Source organism: Piliocolobus tephrosceles, chromosome 11 (genome assembly GCF_002776525.5).
Source record: "Piliocolobus tephrosceles isolate RC106 chromosome 11, ASM277652v3, whole genome shotgun sequence".
Taxonomy (NCBI): domain Eukaryota; kingdom Metazoa; phylum Chordata; class Mammalia; order Primates; family Cercopithecidae; genus Piliocolobus; species Piliocolobus tephrosceles.
The window spans coordinates 111,664,764-111,682,480 of record NC_045444.1 but is presented as its reverse complement, the minus strand read 5'-3'; positions in this window follow the sequence as shown (position 1 = coordinate 111,682,480).

Sequence of the window (17,717 nt, the reverse complement as noted above, 5' to 3'; positions counted from 1 at the left end):
TGGGAATTCGGGATGAGATTTAGGTAGGGACACAGCCAAACCATATCAATTACCTAGGAGTAAGATTGCTGTATCATTTGGTAAGTGTACATATAATATTATAAGAAATTGCCAAATGGTTTACAATGTGGCTGTACCATTTTGGGTTCTCATCTGGATCACAATTCATGAGCATTCCAGTTATTCTCACATCCTCATCAGGACTTGGCATTCTCATTATTTTAAAATTTTAGCCATTCTAGTAGATGTGTAATCTCAATCAAAATGTCAGGCTTTTTAAAATAGAAGTTGGAAAGTTTAAAAGAAGTTGGAAAGTTGGCTGGGCACAGTGGCTTATGCCTATAAACCCGGCAATTTGGGAGGCTGAGGCAGGTGGATTGCCTGAGGTCAGGAGTTCGAGACTAGTCTGGCCAAAATGGTGAAATCCTGTCTCTACTAAAAATACAAAAAATTTAGCCAGAAGTGGTAGTGCGTGCCTGTAATCCCAGCTACTCAGGAGGCTGAGGCAGGGGAATTGCTTGAACCAGGGAAGTGGAGGTTGCAGTGAGCTGAGATAGTGCCACTGCACTCCAGCCAGGGCAAAAGAGCAAGACTCTGTGAAAAAGAAGAAAGGAAAGGAAGGGAAAGGAAGGGAAAGGAAGGGAAGGGAAGGGAAGGGAAGGGAAGGGAAGGGAAAGGAAGGGAAAGAGAGAGAGAGAAAGAAAGAAAGAAAAAAGAGAAGGAAGGGAAGGAAGGAAGGAAGGAAGGAAGGAAGGAAGGAAGGAAGGAAGGAAGGAAGGAAGGAAGGAAGACAAAACACTAGAATTGCCAAAACAATTTTGAAAACGAAGAAAAAGTTGGAGGACTCATATTTCCTGATTTTGAGATTACAGAAATCATTATCGTATGGTTTGAGCATCAGAACAAACATATAGATCAATGGAACAGAACAGAAAGTGGAGAAACAAACCTACAAACGTGTGTTCCGTTGATCTTTGACAAAGACACCAAGGGAATTCAATGAGGAAGAGATAGTCTTGTCATCATATGGTACTAGAACAATGTTTTTTAACATCCTTTTTTATTGCTGTGTAGTATTCCATAGTATATATGTACCACATTTTCTTTATCCAACCCACCATTGGCTGGCACTAAGCAGATTACAATAGGAACTGAAAACCAAATACCATATGTTATCACTTATGAGTGTGAGCTAAACATCAAGCCCACATGGACATAAACATGGTAACAATAGACACTATGCACGATTAGAGAGAGAAGGGAAGGAGGGTGGCACGGGTTGAAAAACTCCCTATTGGGTACTATGCTCGCCACCTGGATACATTATACCCAGGTAACAAACCTGTACATGTACCCTCCGCATCAAAATTAAAAGCCTAAATTTAAAAAATTCTTGGCTGGGCGCGGTGGCTCACGCCTGTAATTCCAGCACTTTGGGAGGCCGAGGCGGGCAGATCACGAGGTCAGGATATCGAGACCATCCTGGCTAACACAGTGAAACGCCGTCTCTACTAAAAATACAAAAAATTAGCTGGGTGTGGTGGCGGGTGCCTGTAGTCCCAGCTACTCGGGAGGCTGAGACAGGAGAATGGAGTGAACCCGGGAGGTGGAGCTTGCAGTGAGCCGAGATTGCACCACTGCACTCCAGCCTGGGCGACAGAGTAAGACTCTTGTCTCAAAAAAAAAAAAAAAAATCTTATCTCACATCATATATTAATTGACTCAATATGGATCGTAGCTCTAAATATAAAAGCTAAATTGAAAAACTTCTAGGAGAAAACATGCAAAAAACTTTATGCCCTCAGATTAAGCAAAGACATTTTAGATAGGACACAAAAATTGTGAAATATAAAAGAAAAAAAGATAACTTGGACTTCATCAACAATTAAAAACTTCTGCCCTTCAAAAGAGATCATTAAGAAAATGAAAAGAGTGATAGAGTGAAAGAACATATTTACAAAATGCATAGCTGATAAGAAATTGTATCCAAAATACATAAAGAATTCTTTCAACTCATCAAGACAAACAAATTAGCAATAAATATGAGCAAAAGATTTGCACAGACACTTTAACAAAGAAGGTGCATGGATTGTAAATAAGCACAAGAAAACATGTTTCATATAGTCTTTAGGGAAGTTGAGGTTAAAACCACAGAAAGATACCACTGTAAATTATTTTTAAAATATTTTGCTCAGAGGATAAAGTAATTAAAATATTTGTGGGAGAATTTATATCTGTACATTATTTTTGTGTATCTTAAATGAAACATTGACTAGAAAATGATTTAGAAAAAAGACAGCTTTTTTCACCAATATATTGCATAATTATCTATAAACACAAGTAAGACACCTATAGAATATTTTTAGTTCAGATTTTAAGAGGATATTCTTGTTCTTAATGCTTCTTATTCTTATTTTCTTTTTTATTACATATAGTAAATGTCAAATTAGACTTCATATCTGTATTTCAAAATGACAAATTCTGAATTTAGTTTTAAATTCTGTACCTAATTTTTACAGGGAAAAACTATTGGTTCTTATTACTTAAAATAAGTAAATAAAAGTTGTATAAACACAACAGAGAAATATAATGAAAACAAAAGATATAGATAATAGATTAAATGTAAACTAACAAAAATATAAAAATATTTTATTGGTAGTCTTAATTTGCATTTTCAGTAATGAAGTTAAATATTTTTCTCATTGATGTACTTATTTATATATTTTCTTCCACAAAGTGCCAACACTTTTTCTGATGTAATTTTAGCAAATATTTTTGCCAGTTCATTCTTTTCCACAATTTCCTTTGACAGATGATTTTAAAGCAGAAGAATCCTTATGTTCACCAGTATAGAAAAGTAAATCTTCTCCCACAATTTTAGTCAGCCTACAGCTTTGGCTAGATGATGCCAAAACATCTGGCTGATAAACAAAAACTAAAAGCAAGTTTAATGTTTTCTTGTAAGTACATTTGAAAACGAATGGACAGTGGAACTGTGTGCTTTCAATGTACTGTTGTAGTTTGTTTAAGGTTGAGTTTTCACAAACCAGTTTTTTACTTTTTAATTCAATAGTTTTGTTGCCCAATACGTAAAGAATTTCATTCATTGTTCACGGTAAATATGAAGTTCTGTGGTCAAATATATAGGAGTTTGAAAATATTTTAAAGTTGTAATTTTTGCAACCAAACATGTTGTATGATTGTGTTGTATGTGCTTAGACAGGGTACAACATGGGTTTTATAAATCTAGAAGCTTCTAGTTTTATTAAATATATTAAATTGCCAATCCAATTTTTATACTTTCATTTCTAGCCAAGATGGATGCAAGTTCTGAACTTACCCTTCCACCTTTGAAATAACGACATATTGTTTGATTATCTGCAGAGCACATGTCCAGAATAAGCAAATCCCAGAGACAGACAGTAGATTAGGACCTGCAGGAAAGAAGGAATTAATAGTGATTGCTAACTGGTATAGATTTTCTTTTTGTAGTGAGAGAAGTATTTAATATATATTTAATACATATAAATATTAAATGGATATTACCATGACCGAATTATACACTTAAAAATAGATTTTATATATATGAATATCTATGTGACTATAATAATATACTTATGAATATAATAATGTTAATAAAATGGTTATAAAATGCATAAAGAAAAGTCTGATAGAAATTCAAAAAGGAATAGTCAAATTCAAAATTTTGTTCAGAGATTGCAATATTCCTCTACCAATAAGTAATGGAACAAGTAGGCATAAGGATGCAGAAGAACTGAGTAACACTATTAGTAATTTGACTTTCTTAACATTTATAGAACTCTCCATAAAACCATATACAGATACAGATTCTTTTTAAGAGCACCTGATGCAGCTGCCAATATAGATCATATCTTGATCCATAAAGTAAATCTCAAAAGTTTAATAGCATTCAAATCATGCAAAGTATTTTTTATGACCACAACAGATGTAACATCCAAATCAACATTATAAATATATCTAGATAATCCCAAACGTGTGGGAATTAAGTAACATACTTCTTAAAAACTAAAGGGTCAAAAAGAAATCAAACTGGAAATTACAAATTATTTTGAATTAACTAAAAATAAAACAAGATATCAAAGTTTATGAGATGCTATTACAGTAGATTTAGTTTACAACCCCGAATATCTGTGTAAGAAAAGAAAGGACTCAAATGATGAACTTAGTTTTCACTTAACAAAATTTTATGTATAAGAACAAATTAAACTCGGAGTAAAGAGAATATCTGAAATAATAAAGATTGGAATGGACATCAGTAAATTAGAAAACAGAAAATTGAGAAAAATCACTGAAAGCAAAAGCATTTTCTTGAGATCAATAAAATTTATACATTTCTAGCCTAACTAAACAGCAAAAAGAGATAACATCAAGTTAACAGTCTTAGGAATGAGAGAAGTGTTATCATTATAGTTTCTGCGCATGTTAAAAGAATAATATGTCCGTTTGAATGAAACTACCAGATTCGCTGCAAGACACAAACTAGCAAATCTCACCTAAGAATTAGATACCCTGAGTAGCCCTGTGCCTACTAAAGAAATTGTAATTGTGTTATAGTTAAAATGCTTCCCACAAAGAAACCTTTAGGCCTCTATGTTTTTACTGAATTATACCAAACATTTAAATGGGAACAATACTAATTTTACACAAAATCGTGCAGAAAATCAAAGAGGAGGAAATACCTCTTAATGTATTCTATGAGGCCAGCATTATAATGATACCTAAACAAAACAAAATAAGAAAGACTTGGAAAGAAAAGCAAACTACAGATAAAAATCTTTCATGCATACTAATGCAAAAATCTCTAACAAAGGTTTAGTGAATTAAATCCAAAAATATATTTTAAAAGGATTATACACATTTTGACCTAGCAGGTTTTCTTCCAGATATGCAAGGTTAGCTTAACTTTTGAATACAAATTCAGCATATTAATAGAATAAAAATATATGGCTATTTAAATGTGTGCAGTAAACAATTTCTACAAATTTGAACTTCTCTCAACACATATAGCAAACTAAGATCTTCTCAATTTGATAAAGTACAGCTACAAAAAACAAAACACAAGAATAAAAACTATAGCAAGCATCACGTCTAATACTGAAAAGCTAAATGCTTTCCCTCTAAGATGTTCTGTCACTATCTATTCAACAACCGGGAAGGCTTAGCTACTGCATTATGGCAGGTGAAAGAAATAAAAGGCCTACAGATTTGAAAGTAGTAAAGCTATCTTTATTTAAAGTTGAAGTAATTGTCTAGGTAGTTGATACCATAAAATCTATTAAAAACCCTAAAGCTAATTTATGAATTTATCACAGTTGTATATAAGATCTATACAGAAGAAACAACCTTATTACTATAACAGAAATTGCAATTAAATATAATACCATTTGGGAAACTTCTCACAAAAGATGTGCAAGACTTCTTTAATGAAAATAGCAAAATATTGCCGAGAGAAATTAAAGACCTACATAAAGAAGAGATAAACTATGCTCTTAAATTAGAATTGCCCATGAAACCTTTCCTGGGAAAAGCCAAGAACCTTACGGTCCCACTTTGGGGCTTGCCTGCCCTGCATCAAAAATAGAATCAAAATACATCAATAGAACAGGATAGGACATCAATAGAGAGCAGGATGAGACATAGGCCCATGGATATAAGCTCAACTGACTTTGCCCAAAGGAGCAAAGGCAACTCAGTGGGGTAAAGGTAGTCCTTTCAACAAATAGTGCTGGAACAACTGGATATTGTATTAGTTTGCTAGGCATGTCATAATGAAGTACCAGACTCTAAGTATCTTAAACAGCAGAAGGTTATTTTCTCATAATTCTGTAAGCTAAAAATTTTAATACGTTGGACTTCCACAAAATAGAGAATTTCTGTTTTTCAAAATACATACTTTTATGACAACAGAATGGTCACAGACAGGGGAAAATATCTGTAAAACATACATTTAACTAAGGATTTATATGAAGACCATAAGAAGAATACATACAACTCTATAATAAAAAGTCAAACAACCCGGTTTTTAAAAATGGGGAAAAAATTTGAACACACATCACACAAGATAGGATACAGATGATAAATAAACATAAAACATGATCAACATCACTAGCCATTAGGAAAGCACAAATTCACACCATAGTGTATTACTAAACACCCAGGAAAATGGCTAAAGGTTAAAAAAAAAAAAAAAGATCCTGCCACTATTGGTAAAGATGCGAAGTAAGTGGAACTCTCAGATGCTGCTGATGAAAACAGAAAACAGTACAAACACTTTGGCAATTTGATAAAAATGTTGAGGATATGATCCATTCATTCCACTCCAGTGTATTTATCTAAGAGAAATGAAAGCATATGTCCACACAAAACTTTGTACAAAAACATTTATGTCAGCTTTCTTTGTATTAACAAAAATTTGGAAACAACTCAAATGTCAACTTGTAAAAAGATAAACAAATATGGCATATCCTCACAATAGGAAACTACTCAGGAGTAAAAAGGAATGAATTATTGTTATACATAATAACATGGATGAATCTCCAAAAATATTTGGGAAAAAAGCCAAATAGAAAAGCACACAAACCATGTGATTACATTTACAAAAACTTTGGCACCTACAAACTATAGTGACAGAAATCAGATCGATGATGTCTCTGGATGGTCAAGGAAGGAGGAAACAGTAGTAAAGGGGCATGAGAAAATTTTAGGGGTCATGTGACATGTTCATTTTCTCAAGAATCCCATTACCCCTGTTAGTGTTTAATTTAGGGATAGGCACATAGCTCAATTCTAGGTAATAAACATGAGGAAATTTGGAGAACTTCCAAAAAAGTCTTCGCCGTAAATGAAATATGAACAATAAACAATTAAGCAACATGAATAACAGCCCCTCTTTGGTCTCCACGTTACCATGGGAATATGAAATTGGGCTGCTATAATCATAGACCTGAGAGTTGCTAGGGATGGAAGAGCAGAAACACAAACATAACTCAATTTCAGGTAAAATCATTAAATTGCTGAATTAACCAACCCCAGAAACTCCCTCCATTCCTCTCATTATAAGATTAAATAATTTACGTAGAATTTTAAAAGAGTTGACATGGGGTTTTTGAGCACATTAAATATATGATATCAAATACTACTGGTAAACATCAACGTAGTTTGAAATTATCTCTTATTACTAAGTATTAGTCTTGATCTAAATTTGAAATTATAGTTGGCATTATTAAAAAACTTCATTAAGTATGTCTTCTCACAGAAAAAGTAGCCAATTCTTGACTTGATGGGTGCACGGAATATGTTGTATTAACACATGCACCAGTATTTATTCCTCACTGATCAAGCAAGAAAGAAGGGGACACAGAACAACCAATTATATGATAGGATATTCCCCAGCTCTCTATCATTTCTTTTTCCTTGTTTTCTCCCCACTCCCCCTCCTCTCCTCACACATATGCAAAGATGTACTTCTCCTGTTGTATCCCTGGCATTTATTTCTGTAGGGCACAGGATGGGAGTTGGCATAGACCTAGGGGATCCTCACAGAATTGCAACTCTTCTTTAACTAAGCAAACTCTTTTCTTGAAGATAGTTTTAAAGGCATTTAACACATCCACCTTTGCTTTGTCCCTGTGGTAGTGAAGTCTGTCGTCTTTGCCACCTATCGACCTTAGCTTCCTAGACTCTATTTCTTTTCCTCAAGGTTATTGGTGTGTGTGTTTGTATCCGCGTGTGTGTGTATACACGCGTGTGTGTGTGCCAAGTCTGGAATTGGAAACTAATGGATATGTCTTTCTATGGTCATTACCATTCCCTATTTATATTTGCCTGATCCTCTAGTAAAAAAAGTAAAATACTACTAGATCCACATGGCAGATCTCTGAACTGTTTAACATCTACAAATAAGCATATTACATTTTGGAAAAGAAATCAAATAACTCTAAACTGGTAGAAAGCCAATGGTCTGTACAGTTATGATGATTGGAGGTTGGCAGCAGGAGGTGAAATTTCATTGTGGAAGTTATTACAAGTTCAATGAGTCAATTTTTAGTACTCACAGCAAATTAATGGAAATTTTGTAAACGTGAATGTTAGCTGTTTCTAACTTATTGAATAGGAAGAGGGTAGAGGAAATCATTTGGAAAGGAGTTTGATAATTGTCAGCAGGAACAATTAAAGCTCACTTGTAGGTGAGCTTTCCCCTTAATGAGACATTCCCCATAATGACTACTGCCATCATGCTTCCTGATATAGTGGTTGGGTTTCAGTTATACTAGATTAGCAAGACAGACTAACTTCCCCTGGAGAGAGTAGAAACTATCGGTACCCATTCTCAGGCACTAAGGAATATAGTTTGGTTTCTAATGTCTGATATATTTTGTATTTTTGCTGACATAGATTAACCAGCAACCCAAACATACAGCTTTCAAGACTGCCCATGTCATTGGGGGTTAATAACTATGTCTAGCTTGTGCACAGAGCAAACAAGACAAATAAATAAGAGTGTTTTTCCCTATAATAATATACACAGTTTTGACTGAGATTAGACTCCCCACCAGCATGGCTAGTACGTAATCCATATATGCTCTTCTCTTTGGTAATCTCAACCATAATGAATTTTAGACTTAACTAGGAGTTTATATTATTTGAAAAACACAACACCATAATATAAAAGTACTTGATAACATAGTGAAAAATGAAAAGTACTTAATAAAACAATAATTAGAATGATTTATGAATTTAATTATTCATTAACTTCAATATCCTGAAACATTTTACTCATGGTATTTTTAGCCATAATTATTTGTAATTACCAATATAATATAGGAATACAGTGAGTTTGACAGTATTCAAGTAATTTCATCCAATGCACCTCCGTTAATTGGAAGTAACTGGGAAAATGGCTAAAATATAAGCAGAAGCTAAATTGAAAGAAAAATGCTTTTGCAAGATGCCGGGGTAATAAAAGACTTACCCTTAGTCCTCATCTAGCACTTTCAGAGAAGATAAAATACAGACCAGCACTAGTTAGTATTTTCTATGTGTAATTTCTCTAAGCTTATATACATTATAGTCACAGAATTCCTAAATTTTTGAATTAAAACATAATAATCTTCTGGTCCCATAACTATATGTACAGATATGACAAAATTGCATGAAATAAAAGGTAGACTGAACTATCGTGAAATCCAGAAAAACGGATGAGCTGTCATGCAACTTATGTACATTATCATGAACTAGCACTACATTGCATAAACAAAGCAGAATCTCAACAAGCTGAATTTTAACTCCATGTACAGTTTTCTCTGAGACCTAATTCACTTCCTTTGAATTGGAACTTAATACATGTGTTCAACTTTCATCCATAATATTAATATTCATTAAAAGTAGGACTAACACACTTCCATCTCATCCAAAGCACCTAAATTTTCTCACCATTATTTGTGAGGCCATAATAAAATTACACTTTCCATATACTTGATTTATATTTTAAATTATTCCACGTTATAGTTTTTCATTATATGTATACACACATGTAAACACACACACATACATACACATCCACACACGCATATGTATATATTTCCCCCAAGTGAGAAGACAGTAGACTATAATATAGTGTTATTATGAAAGTATATAACTTCATTTTCTAGAGATTTTTAAAGAATTAAGGCATTTATTTGTGCAAGTTTCTAATGAAGTCCTATTAGAATGCTAGCAAAACAGACATTTGGGGATGTTATAGCTTGAGTCTTAGAACTGTAGGTAGTAGGTAGATAAGAAAATGAACATAGGAAATACTTAAATGGTTACACAGCAGCATGTCTTCGACAACAACAAAAAAGCCAAAAAAATACTATTTTTTTCCTAGCCCAACATAAATTTTTGCACAAGAAATGTTGTTAGTGTAAATGTTGTTAATGTAAATGCTGCACTATATTCATGATTTTAAAATCACCTTGGCAAGGTATAGCGGGGGGATTCTGCATGATATACTTCTACGTGGAGGACTTGGTACACATCCAAAATGGAAAGATAACCTCAGTTCTAAAAATAAGAAATGCATGTGATTCTTGACCTGCTGTGCTAAGAACACTAGAAATCAGTTCCAATGGCCATAAATCAGGACAAGAATCATCACATGAATAAAAAGGAGTTCCTGCTCTCTTTCCAATGTATTTGAGCCTTTTGTGACTATTCACAAATAACATTGGTGGGGATTTACCAACAGGGGAATACTCTTTGAAAATTAAAAACCCTTAGGTCAGGAGTTACTACTCTGTAGAGATATGATGGCAACCTACTACTAGCCCTGATTTCTAAAAAGCATACATGAAAACCACAGCTTAAAAGGTTAAGTGTGTTTGATTATTGTACTGGGATGAAGGTCTCATCTTGGCTAATTGAACGCCTTGCTGAAATTTCGCTGCGTGACATTAGAGAGTACAGTAGTTATCACTTTCTGAACTACTAATTAGGAAACTCTGAGTCCAGGCTGGTTCTCCTGCAACCAGTTGCTTGAAGTTAAACTCATCTTTAACCTTTGTAAGTCACCCTTTCTCCTTGATAACAGGGTGACTACTTATTGGTGTGATTGTGTGAAACCGAAGAGGTTATGTATCAAAAATATTAAAACCCTGCTTAAGTGTAAGTATAAAAATACTTTCCTAATTTCCTCTGAATCAAGTTTTAGTTTAAATATCTTTCTCATGCGTCTATGTTCTAAATCTACATGCTTATGGGGAGCTGTTTGGTGATGAGCATTAAGAGAACATTTCCAAGTGCATTGCTGTTCTTACACATGATCACTTTAGGAGGGAATTTATTGCAAAGATGCTCCCCTTGCACAAAACATATTTTGAAATTCTCTTTTATAATTGTCTTCAAAATTGGTTAGTTACCCCATTATAATGATCATGCTTTGTAAGCAATGTAAACATTATTAATGTTATCACACACTTCATTCACCACAACTGCAGCACTATGCCTTTGTGTTGCTGTGATTGTAAGTCATATGGAAATAAGATCATCAGAGTTTGGCAACAGAATGAATTTTAAAAGCCCATCGATACCAAATCAGGAAAACTGAAGTAATTCCTGTCCTTGGCATTTACTAAAATTTCTGTCTTATGAAAGTTATTTGCTCCCTTTCATTCTATTTCTTCACTAAAACTGGACAATCATAGGGGTATGCCTACTTCATTAGATTATTAGAACAATGATATGATTGTGGACCACTATTTGTTCAAATGTTAAAATATGAGATGAAGTCTGTTAGTCACGGAATTGTTAACTGATGGTAACAATCGTAGAACACTTGGGAGGTGGATTGGGAGAAGTGTTTGGTGTGCAATGGTTAATGGGAAGTTATATGAGACAGCTGTACAAGGAAGTAAAGTTGGTAATGGAGACAGTAGGGAAGTGTAAACCACAAGTAAAAATTTATAAAGTAATTTACTAATGGAAGGTCAAAAACAAGAATTTGAGTAACACCTATGTTTAAGATAGATTTATAGGAGGCTGAAGAAAATAATTCAGTGTTAACAGAGAACAAAAAGAGAGTTTGAGAGAGAATTTGAGAGTTTGAGAACAAAAAGAGAGTGGTGAGACAGAAGGGTATTAAAAATGCAATGGAGTCAGGTAGTGTGATGCCTCCAGCTTTGTTCTTTTGGCTTAGGATTGTCTCGGCAATGTGGGCTCTTTTTTGGTTCCATATGCACTTTAAAGCAAAAGAACAAAGCTGGAGGCATCACACTACCTGACTTCAAACTATACTACAAGGCTACAGTAACCAAAACAGAGTGATACTGCTACCAAACCAGAGATACAGACCAATGGAACAGAACAGAGCCTCAGAAATAATACCACACATCTACAGCCCTCTGATCTCTTACAAACCTGACAAAAACAAGAAAAGGGGAAAGAATTCCCTATTTAATAAATGGTGCTGGGAAAATTGGCTAGCCATAAGTAGAAAGCTGAAACTGGATCCTTTCCTTACTCCTTATATGAAAATTAATTCAAGATGGATTAGAGACTTAAATGTTAGACCTAAAACCATAAAAACCCTAGAAGAAAACCTAGGTAGTACCATTCAGGACATAGGCATGGGCAAGGACTTCATGTCTAAAACACCAAAAGCAATGATAACAAAAGCCAAAATTGACAAATGGGATCTAATTAAATTAAAGAGCTTCTGCACAGCAAAAGAAACTACCATCAGAGTGAACAGGCAACCTACAGAATGGGAGAAAATTTTTGCAATCTACTCATCTGACAAAGGACTAATATCCAGAATCTACAAAGAACTCAAACAAATTTACAAGAGAAAAACAAACAACCCCATCAAAAAGTGGGGAAAGGATATGAACAGACACTTCTCAAAAGAAGACATTCATACAGCCAACAGACACACGAAAAAATGCTCATCATCACTGGCCATCAGAGAAATGCAAATCAAAACCACAATGAGATACCATCTCACACCAGTTAGAATGGCAATCATTAAAAAGTCAGAAAACAACAGGTGCTGGAGAGGATGTGGAGAAATAGGAACACTTTTACACTGTTGGTGGGACCCTAAACTAGTTCAACCATTGTGGAAAACTGTGGCGATTCCTCAAAGATCTAGAACTAGAAATACCATATGACCCAGCCATCCCATTACTGGGTATATACCCAAAGGATTATAAGTCATGCTGCTATAAAGACACATGCACATGTATGTTTATTGCAGCACTATTCACAATAGCAAAGACTTGGAATCAACCCAAATGTCCATCAGTGACAGACTGGATTAAGAAAATGTGGCACATATACACCATGGAATACTATGCAGCCATAGAAAAGGATAAATTCGTGTCCTTTGTAGGGACATAGATGCAGCTGGAAACCATCATTCTCAGCAAACTATCGCGAGAACAGAAAACAAAACACCACATGTTCTCACGCATAGGTGGGAATTGAACAATGAGATCACTTGGACACAGGAAGGGGAACATCACACACTGGGGCCTATTGTGAGGAGTGGGGAGGAGGAAGGGATAGCATTAGGAGATATACCTAATGTAAATGACAAGTTAATGGGAGGAGCACACCAACATGGCACATGTATACATATGTAACAAACCTGCACGTTGTGCACATGTACCCTAGAACTTAAAATATAATGAAAAAAAAAAATGCAATGGAAAAGTTTTTGGCCGGGGACCAGTGGCTAAGGCCTGTAATCTCAGCACTTTGGGAGAGTGAGTTGGGCAGATCACGAGGTCAGGAGTTTGCGACCAGCCTGGCCAATATACTGAAATCCTGTCTCTACTAAAAATACAAAAATTAGCCAGGTGTGGTGGCACGTACCTGTAATCCGCTTAGCTACTCGAGAGGCTGAGGCAGGGAAATCACTTGAATCTGGAAGGTGGACGCTGCAGTGAGCTGAGATCGCGCCACTGCACACCAGCCTGGGCAACAGAGTGGGACTCCATCTCAAGGGAAAAAAAAAAGTTTTCACGAAGAATGTAAGTTAGGGGATTAAGATAACATTGATGACCTTTAAGAAAGCAGTTTTAGTAGTATGAGAAAAGCAGACAAATATGTGTGTTTTTCCCACATTTGTCTGTTTTTCCAACACTCCTGAAATTATATGTGTATATATGTATAATTATATATAATTTAATTTCCATAAAAGAAATTTAAATATATATATATAAATTTGGCATGAGTGTGTTATGATGAAGTGAAAAGTTAAAAAAATGATCAATTTGATCATTATTATGCATTTAAAACACTAAATATTCATTCTAAATAAAAGTAAGTGTGCTATGATTACCAAAAATATGGGTATTATAACGGAAAAGAGGAATTGCAACTCATATTTAAACGTTTATTTTAAGCATTAAGAACTTTCAACACAAATGCCTAATTTAAGGACTTAGTTCTTTTGTTTACAATAGAAACCAAGTCAGGAGTAAAAATAATAATGCTTTAAATTTCACGCCTATATATCAAATCATGCCTCCCATCAGATATTTAATAGGCATCCCAAATTTAATGTATCCCCAGATAGACTTCATTTCCCCTAACCCTGCTAAGCCTACCCCTCTCCCTGGGTCTCTTCCATTAAAACAGAAGTTCCATGAGTGAAGAAACATCATCACTTTTATTTAATTAATGAAGAGAAAAACAATAATGACTCAAAGTAAAGGGCAGTTGTGTTTCAAAGTATTTAGTTTCTAGATCTTCTTACAGTATCAAAAATTATTGAGTACCCCAGAGTCTTTTCTATGTGGGTTAGATATACTAATATTTCTATAATAGAAAATAAAATGTTTAAAAGTTATTACTGTACCTAAAAATACTAGTAATAAATGTATATCATAGAAAGATAATAATTTTACTTTAAAAATCCCTATTTTTTCTACAACAAAAATTCAGTGAGAAGAGTGGCATCATCTTACATTTTTGCAAATCTCTTTAATTGCTGGCTTGACTCCAGCTGGACTCCCATATCTGATTCTGCACTCAATTAATTGGGATAAGTTACTGGAAAGAAAAGAGTGCTTTCATAGCCTTTAAAAATATTTGTGATTTTTCTTCTCTATTCCACTAACACTCAACAACTACTAGGTTTTTAAAGAATTGGCGCTAATGTAGAATCTAAATCCACATAAATAAATTTTCATATTCCACATACTAATATCCACTAATCTATATTGCATATAAATGGAAATTTTACCCATGAATTTTGTAAAATCAAACATTAGTTACTTGGAAAATATTGGCCCACCAAGCTAAGTAGAACTTCTAAATTTTGGCACATGCATTATAAAATATTATTTTTAGAAGCACATTTGATAATATAATTATAAGACTCATCAAGAAACTACAAAATTCTAATTGATATAAAAGCCTGAATTACACAACTAGCAAAATGTACTCAATTGTTTTTCTTAAAAAGATAGCTCCTTTTTTCATTTCAGAGAAAGTATCTGCTGAATATTCAACTCTGAATATGAATAATTTGTCTGTTAGTCACTGTTTAAGTAAAAATGGTGTTTCATCATAATTTTCATATGCAGCAGAAATGCTTTATGCCTACTCTTCATTTTGTCACAGAGATCATTAAAAAGATGTGTAATTAAGAGTCAAGAGTTAATAAAATGTATACTTATTTTGCTTCATTAAAGACACAATTAAATGAAACTGCATTTTTCTCCTATCTTACTAGTACTACATTGCTTTTACTAAGTTTCCAAAGTTTTACCCACCACTGATTTTGCACCAATTACAAATGTAAACCCAATGAAAAAGGCAAATAATATCTTACTGTTATGATAAAAAACAATAGTTTGGCTTTATGAATCTCCTTATAGAGTTTCAAAGACTACACTTTGAAAACCATTGGTTTCGAGATAATTTTATGTAATATTATTTTTATAAAGATGATCTGGAAATCTTGAATTTATGTAAAGATTGGTACATTATTTCATCTCAATTATTGTTATTTTCCATGAAAAATATATCTAAAATTTTAAGATGTACCATCAAATTTGAACTCCATGAAACAAACTTTATAGTAAGCTACAGTACTTACTACAATGTAGTAACATTTTGTGAAATCTACATTTAGTATCGGTACCATCTATCCAAAAGTTAGATTTCCTCCTACTTGAAGACAGTGATGAAACGGTGATTAAAAACAGCAGTTAACACAAAGTCATACCTGCTAATCCAGAAGAATGCTTAGAGCTGCCCAATGAAGCATGGTTCCAAAGCCAGCAGTGAATTTTTTGTAACTAAGACTATTGACTTAAGAGTTTTATACAGGTGATTTTCCATGGTAATGTTAATGTGGAAATCAATTCATTTTGTGTGTTGCAAATAGCAAAATGAAGGATTTTGTTAGCTATCTTTATAATCAGCTACAATGAAATGTGCCTGTGATAAGTTAAACTACAATAGTAGTTACAGTATGGCATAAAGACCAGAGATGCAGCCAAATGACCCAGGGTCCGATCCCACCACTTGCTACCTATGAGAGCACATCAGGAAAGGGGGGATCGTAGCAGTGCTTCCTCTTATAAGTACTAGTGATGATTATTATTAATACAACAGTTTTGGAAACACAAAACGAGTTAATACATGTGAAGTTCTCAGAACCGTACCAGGAATAGTTAGTAATAAGTATTTTTATTTCATTTGTCAAAAAAAAATTGTAAAAGACTTTGAAATGGGTGAAAAGATTAGTGAGTCCTGGCCAGTTCACTCCTTTGGATTCACTCAACCATTGTTTATCTTTAAACCATTGTACAATTTCATAAATTAATGAAAACTAATCATAATGCAAGTATTCTTGTAAGGTGGAAAACAACTGACTATTGCCCGTTGGATATTGACTAATTTTACAAATACGCATAAATTTATTTCAGCATTCCTGAACGTCTCTGTGTATGTCTATTCTTGTTCTTTTTCCAGCAGGTTGAAATGTCTTATTGGTTCCCTCATTAATTAATAGACTGTAAAATAATTAACAAGGGTTCATTTTATATTTGTTTAAGTATCATGATTTTAGAGTTTTAAAATTTTACTCTTCAACACATTGTTTCAAAGACATCTGATATTGATTAAAGGGGAAATCATACTATGAGGAGAGTTAATGTAATTTTGGAATATGCCAAGACCAGGTGGTGTGGCTTACTGGAGACAGCATTGGAAGTCCTCAAAGATCATCAGGTTAACACCACTGAGCTCTCAAATCAAAGGTAATCAGGTTAGAATTTTTTCACTGTTGAAAAAACATAGGGGAACAAATATAATATTTCTTAAAGTTATTTTTAATAGACTATGGTTTGATATTTATTTTAGGCTTAGTTATCTAGGGTATTTATGTAGAATATCTCATTTCCTAACAAAACTACATATGCAAAATGTTATCCACAAAAACCAAAAGGCTTTTTTCTTTCCTCCTGTTCTGTCAGAGTAATTTAAGCTGATTCTTTAAGTGTTCTGTCCAAGGTTACAATTCTGGATCTGGAAGCAGCAAATCATCAGTTGTTTTCATCCCATTTTTTCTACTGGCAACCTAAAAATTCACAGAGCTACCAGATTGAGTTTTTAATGTATTATATGATTTTATATATTTTATATGATTTTAGCATTTCGAAAGACATTCATTTTATTTCATATACAATTTAAAACCCAAATATATAGAATGTGTAAATATATTTACTTTTAGCAGATATCTTTTATTTTTCCTTTCAATATAGCCCTATATTTTAAAAATATGAATACAATAAAACCAGGGAATTGGAGCTGAGTAAACTGGAGGTAACCATACTTCAGGCAGGAAGATACTAAATTTGCATTTACCATTATGTATCTATTCATTTCAGAAAATTATTTACTGGGTATCTTTAGTATGAAATAGTGCAAAATGTCTGTTTTACTTATTAAATAATAAAATAAGGGGTGTAAGCATACATTTACACATAATCCTGTGACAATAGCAGATAATGGTTATTTACTGATTTAAAGGATCTACTTTTGAGTTTAAAATAGTCTGAGGTTAAGTATACACTAAATATAGTTTAGTTTCTTTTCATAGCAATGTTTTATAATGTAATTTTTCTGATAAAATATTGGATGTTTCCTTTTATATATGAAATAGAAAAAAATGTTTTACC